Below are 7,191 nucleotides of genomic sequence, written 5' to 3'. Positions count from 1 at the left end.
CTTTCTGCATCCTTTTACAGTAGCCATCCTACTGGGGTTAGGGGATTTCCAACTGGGCCTTTTGCCTGGAGTCCCTTACTCTTTGGGTTCTGCTTCTGAGCCTGTTGATAATTTCTTTGTTTCTGAGTTGGCATTGTAATTTTCTCCATTTGATTCTTTCTTTTTAAAGGTTTTATTTATTTATTTTTTAGACAGGGGAAGAGAAGGAGAAAGAGAGGGAGAGAAATATCAATGTGTGGTTGCCTCTTGTGTGCCTTCTACTGGGGACTGGGACCATAACCCAAGCATGTGCCCTACACTGGGAACCTAACTGGCGACTCTTTGATTCCCAGGCCTGCACTCAACCACTGGGCCACACCAGCCAGGGATCCATTTGATTCTTTCTTTCAGTTGCCATCACTCACCTGCAATTACCTTTACGAAGCTGAAGGCTGCCTATCTTTTCCTGTTAGCCTCTAACAAGTAATACGAGCTTTCTAAAATGCAGTGTGTGATAAGCCCAATAACTGAGTCCCATGGGGATGTCATCTGGAAATATTTCCTTTAGGACCCTGGTCTTTCTCTTTGCTATTGCAGTAGTTTCTGAAGCACCCAGACCTGCTAGAAAGGAGAGTAGCTTCAGGTACCCTGTTGTGTTGTGTCATGTGTCATTAGTTCATGCTCATAATTTGACCCAGATGGGACACAAGCTCTCTTCATCCCTTTAGACAAAACCTATGCATATTTCTCTGAATTGGTAATAGCTTATTCTGGAGCTTTTTGTTGCCATGGAAATCATTGATATTAAATCAAGTATAATTTATTGATTATGCTATTACAGTTTTCTCAATTTCCCCCTTTGTTCCCTCTACCAGCATTTCCCAATCCCTCAGGCAACCCACAAACCATTGTCCCTATCAATGAGTCAAGTTCATGAATTCTTGGCCACTCCATTTACTATACAATAATTTACATTCCATTACCTACTGTATAACAATTTATTTGTATTTATTAATCCTCTCACCTTTTTTACCAATTCCCCACACCCCACTCTAATGTACTTCCATGTTTCATAAATAAGTCCCTTTAACATTTTGTATAATAATATCTGGGTGGTGGTAAACTCTAAGTTTTTCTTGCCTGTGAAGCTCTTTATCTGACCTTTAACTGCTCATTAACTGCCATTCAAAATGATAGCTTTTCTGGGTAGAGCAATCTTGGCAGTAGGTCCCAGATTTTCATGACTTTGAATGACTCATGCCAATCCCTTGTAGCTTGCTAAATTTCATTTGAGAAGTCAGCTGACAGTCTTATGGGAACTACCTGTAGATAACTAAGTGCTTTTCTCTTGATGACTTTAATATTGTCTCTCTAGCATTAACATTCAGAATTTTAATTATGATGTATCTTGGAGTGGACCTATTGCATCCATCTGTTATGGGAATCTTTGTGTCTTCTGGACTTGCATGTGTATCGCCTTCACCAAATAAGAGAAATTTTCTTTCCGCAATTTTCAAATAGATTTTCAAGTTCTTGACTTTTCTTTTCTCCTTCTGCCCATCCTGTGATGCAAATATTGGAATAGTTTAAATTGTCCCAGTGGCTGCTTACATTATCCTCTTTTTATTATTTCTTCTTCTTGTTGATCTGATTGGTTGTTTCTTCTTCTTGCATGTTCTAAATCATTGATTTGATCCTTGGCTTCATGCGCTCTAGTGTTGGTTCCCTGTGAATTGTTATTTCCATCAGTATGCCCTTCATTTTAGAGTGGGTATTTTTATGCTTTGCTTTTGAAGTCCTAAGCTCTTTATGCATCTTTTAAACCAGTGATTTGCAAGCTGCATCTAAAAGATTGCTTACCTGTATTTTGTTTAGATCAGTTTCTGGAGTTTTGATATATTTTTAAAATTTATTTTCCATTGTTGCCATGTGTCTTGCATCCTCATTTTGTCAGCCACCATGTGTTTGTTTCTGTGTATTAGGTAGAAGTGCTATGACCCTATCTCTTGGGAGCATGAACTAATGAAGTAGTCGTTCACTAGGGCCAGGGGCAATCTTCCCCCATCACCCAAGCTGGGTATTTAAGGTATGCCCTTTGTATGGGCTAAGTACACCTATCTCTTGAAGTTAAACTCAATTGCTCTGTCAGGTTAGTGGGAAGAACTTTCCCAGGCCAGGCAGCTGCAAGGACTGTCTGTGATCACTGATTACTAACCTGTGTCCTCCATGGAGAATTAGCTGTGCAGGGGCAGGGCATGGTGCCTCTACATGCTCTGTATCTGTTGACTGGGTGAGCAGTCTCTCAGGTTTCCTGGGTGGTGACAACCAAGGTCAGTTTGCACCAGTGTTCTCCTGCAAGGGCTACCCTGCTACAGCTATAAACCAACATGCATTTGGTTGCTACTTGTGCTGGGCTTGGATGTCTCAGACAAAGCCAAGCTGTGAATCTGGCTGGCTGTTTCCAGAGACAGGGATGAAGGCCTGGGGCCATTGAGCAATAGGTTCTTGGATTCAGAGAGTTTTCAGCATGATCCAAGAAAAATAATTCCTATGAAAAATCAATAGTTATCAGCTTGAGTGGGCCTATATGTTGGGTAGGATGCAGCCTTGCATGATCTTCAGGGTTGGACAAACAGAGGTTAGTGAGGTTGATGAAATCTCAGATATGGCAGCAGCCTGGCAGCTGTGTCTCTGTAGAGGGAGGGTTCCAAAGAACAATGGTTTCTGCCTGCCTTTGTGTCTAAAATAAAGATGTCCTTCATGTGCCCTTGGTGACAGACACTTCTGTTCCCTCCCCACCCCTTCCCACCCCCATATGACACCAACGCCTTTTGAGCTGCTATCTCTGTGCTGGAGTTCAGAAGGATTGCATCTGAATAGTTCTGGGTGCCGTGTCATTAAGAGGAATTACTTAAGACTCTAGAGTTTTTTTGTTTTTTTTTTTCTCCTAACACAATCACCACTGGGTTTTGCAGCCAGAATTCATGGGGAATCACCTTCCTGACACTAGAAGTCTGAGCTGGAGGCGGAGTGGTTTTGGCCCTGGGACCACTTGCTTATACAATATTCCTCCTAAAGTTTTATCCACCACATGTGGATGTTGGTCCAACCCATTCCATGCCTCTGCAGCCTTGAACCAGTATGGGTGTATGTGGTTTCTTTAGTTCCATACTTGTCAGATTTCCATTCAACCAAAATTCTGATGGTTCTGAATGATGACTGTTTTATAGTTTAATTGTAAGTTTGATGTAGTTATGAGAGGAGGTAAACTGTGTTTACCTACCCCTCCATCTTTGGAGATCATTGTTGAAGTTGGTTTCTGCCATAGGCTCCAGAGAATTCAAATCTTCCAATGACTCCTTGATTGTGTTTCCTTATTCACATCGGGTTGCCAACATCTCTCCTTACTTCAGAGTCTCTGCTCCTGCTCGTCCAGCTGCAGCCCACCTTTTTTTCTGACAGAGTGATCATCAGTGTGGTGATATGGCTGGGCAGCATCATTCTCAGATCTCAGGCTGAGCTTCATTCTTACACAGGGATGCGCCCAGGTCTGGGCTGTGCCCTTGCAGCCATTTCTGTTGCCCAGTGTCTCTGAGATTCTCCTGTAAATGTTCAAGTTTTACATTAACTGACTTTATACAAAGTGCATGTTACAAGCTCAACAACATCAGCCACAACAGCAACAGTGGAGTGGGTAGGCTTAATTAGAAGGAATCTAAAATCCCATGACACATTATGCTGCATCTGTGAAAAGCACGCATTCTATCTCAAGAGCTGATTAGAATATTGTCAATCTGCAGGAGGACACTTCCATGTATTATAGGGTGAGAGGCTCAGAAAAATAAAGAACATGTGATTCATAAACAAACCTTGCAGTGCACTGACAAAAGGGCTGAACTGCAAAGGGTGCTTAGAACATCAGGGGGGGACATGGAAAACAATCCAGTCCCTGCATCACAGGGACTCTGAGCAGCCACACTCAGTATGTTGGATTCCCTGTTCCTGCATTAGCACCTACTTCCAGTAGCTCCTGGGAGACATCCATACATTGTCCCCCATGGTCCTGCTCTCAGGACTCCTGGCCATGAGCTCTGAGCATAGAGACCTGTGGCATGTAGATCAGTGTGACCACCCCAGTTGTTATGTCACTGTTGGCTACATGACACGGTTCCTCTGGGTTTGACCCTCCCAAGGAAAAACTAGGGTCCTTCTTTGACCAGACCCTCAGGTACCAGGCTCTGGAAGAACAGGAAACCACAAGGATGGGGCACTCCACTCCTCACATCAGTCTTTTTTGCTTTTGTTCTATTGCAAAAGCAGGTGACTCATTAGGTTAAGATCAGTGTAGAGGACCTGCCAATGTTCAAGGAATAGAGGAGAAGGGAAACCTGCCAGTCACTACTATGAAAATCATGGTATGTGTTTGTGCAACGTGTTGAGCATAGAAGTGCAGTGGGATCAGGGCCACATGCAGGACTACTCAGATGGAATCTGCAAGCAGAGGAACCTGAGGACATCAGAGTCCACAAAGACCCCTGGGACTTCAGGATTCAGGGGTTTTGGCTGAGTCAGATCTTCTTGAAGTTCCAGGGAAGGGACACCCACATGACTTCATAATGCCCTTCCTTGCGGGTTCCCTGCAGAGTCACTGGGATTTGGTAAAGCCAATTGTCTGTATCCTGAGATCTCTAAGCACAGGGTGTCCCTGACAGAGTATCCTTATGTCAAGGTGCAGACATTAATTCTAGACTACAGACGCTATGATGTCTATGCCCTGTGACCCCAGAAAGGGCGCTCCTCTGCAGGGCACAGGCTGGGCAGCAGGGGCAGTAGGGACCAACCAGCTCAAGGCTGCTGCCTGAAGCAGGTGCAGAAGGAGCTGAGGGGAAATTTCCTCCAAAGGCCTAGGTCTTACTCTTTTTCATGAAAACACCTAAAATAACTGTTATACATGAGGTAACTGTAAATAGCCCATACTCAAGAGTATTTACCAAACTCAATAAAACAAGAAAATTGCAGTCAATGGTGGTATGTATAAGTTTTTTTTTTTTTAATATCTAAATAGTAAGTTGCTAAATTCAGGTATCATGTTACCAATTCATTAGGCACAACACTTTTGAGACATACAATTTGCAGAAATTGGAGACACATGAATAAGACACTCAGGCATTAAAGCCCAGAACCCGTCCAGGTGGTCTGTGTGTTACTCAAAGTTCGGTTCACAATGAGCAGCATGCCCTTTTGGGCTTGTCCCTCAGTGGGAGGAGCCATAGCAGAGCAGACCTCATGGTCCTGACAAGAAATGCATATCCTCAAACATGGATTAGGACTTAGATGCTCATAATCTCTCTGAGTACGGTCTCTCTGCCCTCTATCTTCTCTGAAGTAGGGACAAGTTTTCATATATGAAACACTGTGCCTTTTGGATATGCAAATTACAAGAGGTAGGCTAGGTTAAATGTGGGTCTGTCTGCCCTGAGAGCATCACCCACAGCCACACCCTCTCCTACAGAAGACCTGACAGCAGTCTCTCATCATGGACTGGAGCTGCAGAGTCCTCTTCCTGGTGGCAGTGGCTACAGGTAAGGGGCCTCCCAGTCCCTGGGTTGAGGAGGGGACTACAGACACTCAAAGCAGATTTACACTCACTCCTACTCTTCTCCACAGCTCTCCACTCCCAGATGCAGCTATTACAATTGGTGCCTGCGGTGAGGAATCCTGGGGCCTCAGTGAAGGTCTTCTGAAAGGCTTCTGGATATACCTTCACCGGTGCTGGATGCAATGGGTGCAACAGGCCCCAGGACTAGGCTTTCAGTTGATAGGGGAGGTTAATCCTAGCAGTGGTAATACAAACTATCCACAAAATATTATAGGCAGAGTCACCATGACCATAGACAAGTCCAAGAACACAGCTTACATAGAGTTGAGCAGCCTGAGAACTGAGGACATGGCCATGTATTATTGTGCCAGAGATACATTGAGGGGGAGACAGTGTGAGTCCATACACAAACCTCCCTGCAGTAGGGGCTGTGACCTTCAGGTGGTTATCAGCATCCCTGAATCCAAGGATTATCCCAAGAACAGGTGCAGTTGAAAGATTGGGCATTTTTCCTGTCTGGATTTCTCTTCCTATAACAGTTTCCCTCAAAGAACATCTCTGTATTCCTGATTCTGTGGACTTATTTGATGTCTCTGACTGCAGAAAGTCTGTTATGTTTTATGAAGAAGTTATTTATTGTTTTTAGAGAGAGAGAGAGAGAGAGAGAGAGAGAGAGAGAGAGAGAGAGAGAGAGAGAGAGAGAGAGGAAGAAAGGTAGAAAGAGAGGGATAGGGACATCATTGTGGGCTTGACATCCCTACGCCCTTAATGGGGACTGGCCAGCAACCCAGGCATGTTTCCTGACTGGTAATCAAACTGGCAAACCCCTGGACCTCAGGCCATCATTCAATCCATTGATCCACAACAGTTAGGGTGAAATACCTACTGTTAAGAAATACAATATTCTGTATTATACAAAGTGCATTATCTCTTATAGATACTCTTGTGTTCAGTTCCACTGAATCATCACATGTTCTGACCCATGTCAATGGAATATAAGCAGAACTCTGCTGCACCCATATGTTCAGCTCAGTGTCCAAGCTGACCATCAGCAGAACATGTGCATGTTGGACAGTGGGCACCAGAGGTATGTGGACCCAATACCAGAGGACAAAAACACCTTGTGGTTATGGTCTGTGATTTGGCATCTTTCTCACAGCACCAAGATCAGGTAATGCCACATAGAGGTAGAGGGGCCCATCACAGTTTTGTGTCAATATCTATGCTGATGACAAGCACATGCACCAAGGGGTCATGGATTATTTATCATACATGTAGTTGAAAATGGTGGGAAGAACAGGGAAGGCCCTGCAGGAAGTCAGACATGTGTTGATAGAGCAGGGGAAGGAGGCTCAGTCAGGGACTGCGTTTTGTAAAGGAGGTGACAGAGGGGAGTTCTGCTTACAGTGGTTTGTGTGGTTTCAATCTTTCAAAGACACCTAAAGAGAAGACCCATCATTTCCTATCAAATTTCTGATATGAAACGTGGGGGAGATGGAGAAGAAGATGGAAGGCACTTCACTTGTCAGCACCCCACTGTGAAAGTCTGACAACATATTTTACTTCATGACCATTAAAAATGAGGAAAGAATGAGATAGTCACTGTGTGTGGA

The sequence above is a fragment of the Phyllostomus discolor genome, assembly GCF_004126475.2.
Source record: "Phyllostomus discolor isolate MPI-MPIP mPhyDis1 chromosome 15 unlocalized genomic scaffold, mPhyDis1.pri.v3 mPhyDis1_scaffold_33, whole genome shotgun sequence".
NCBI classification, from domain to species: domain Eukaryota; kingdom Metazoa; phylum Chordata; class Mammalia; order Chiroptera; family Phyllostomidae; genus Phyllostomus; species Phyllostomus discolor.
The sequence above is the reverse complement of the archived record's forward strand: the minus strand, read 5'-3'. Positions refer to the sequence as shown.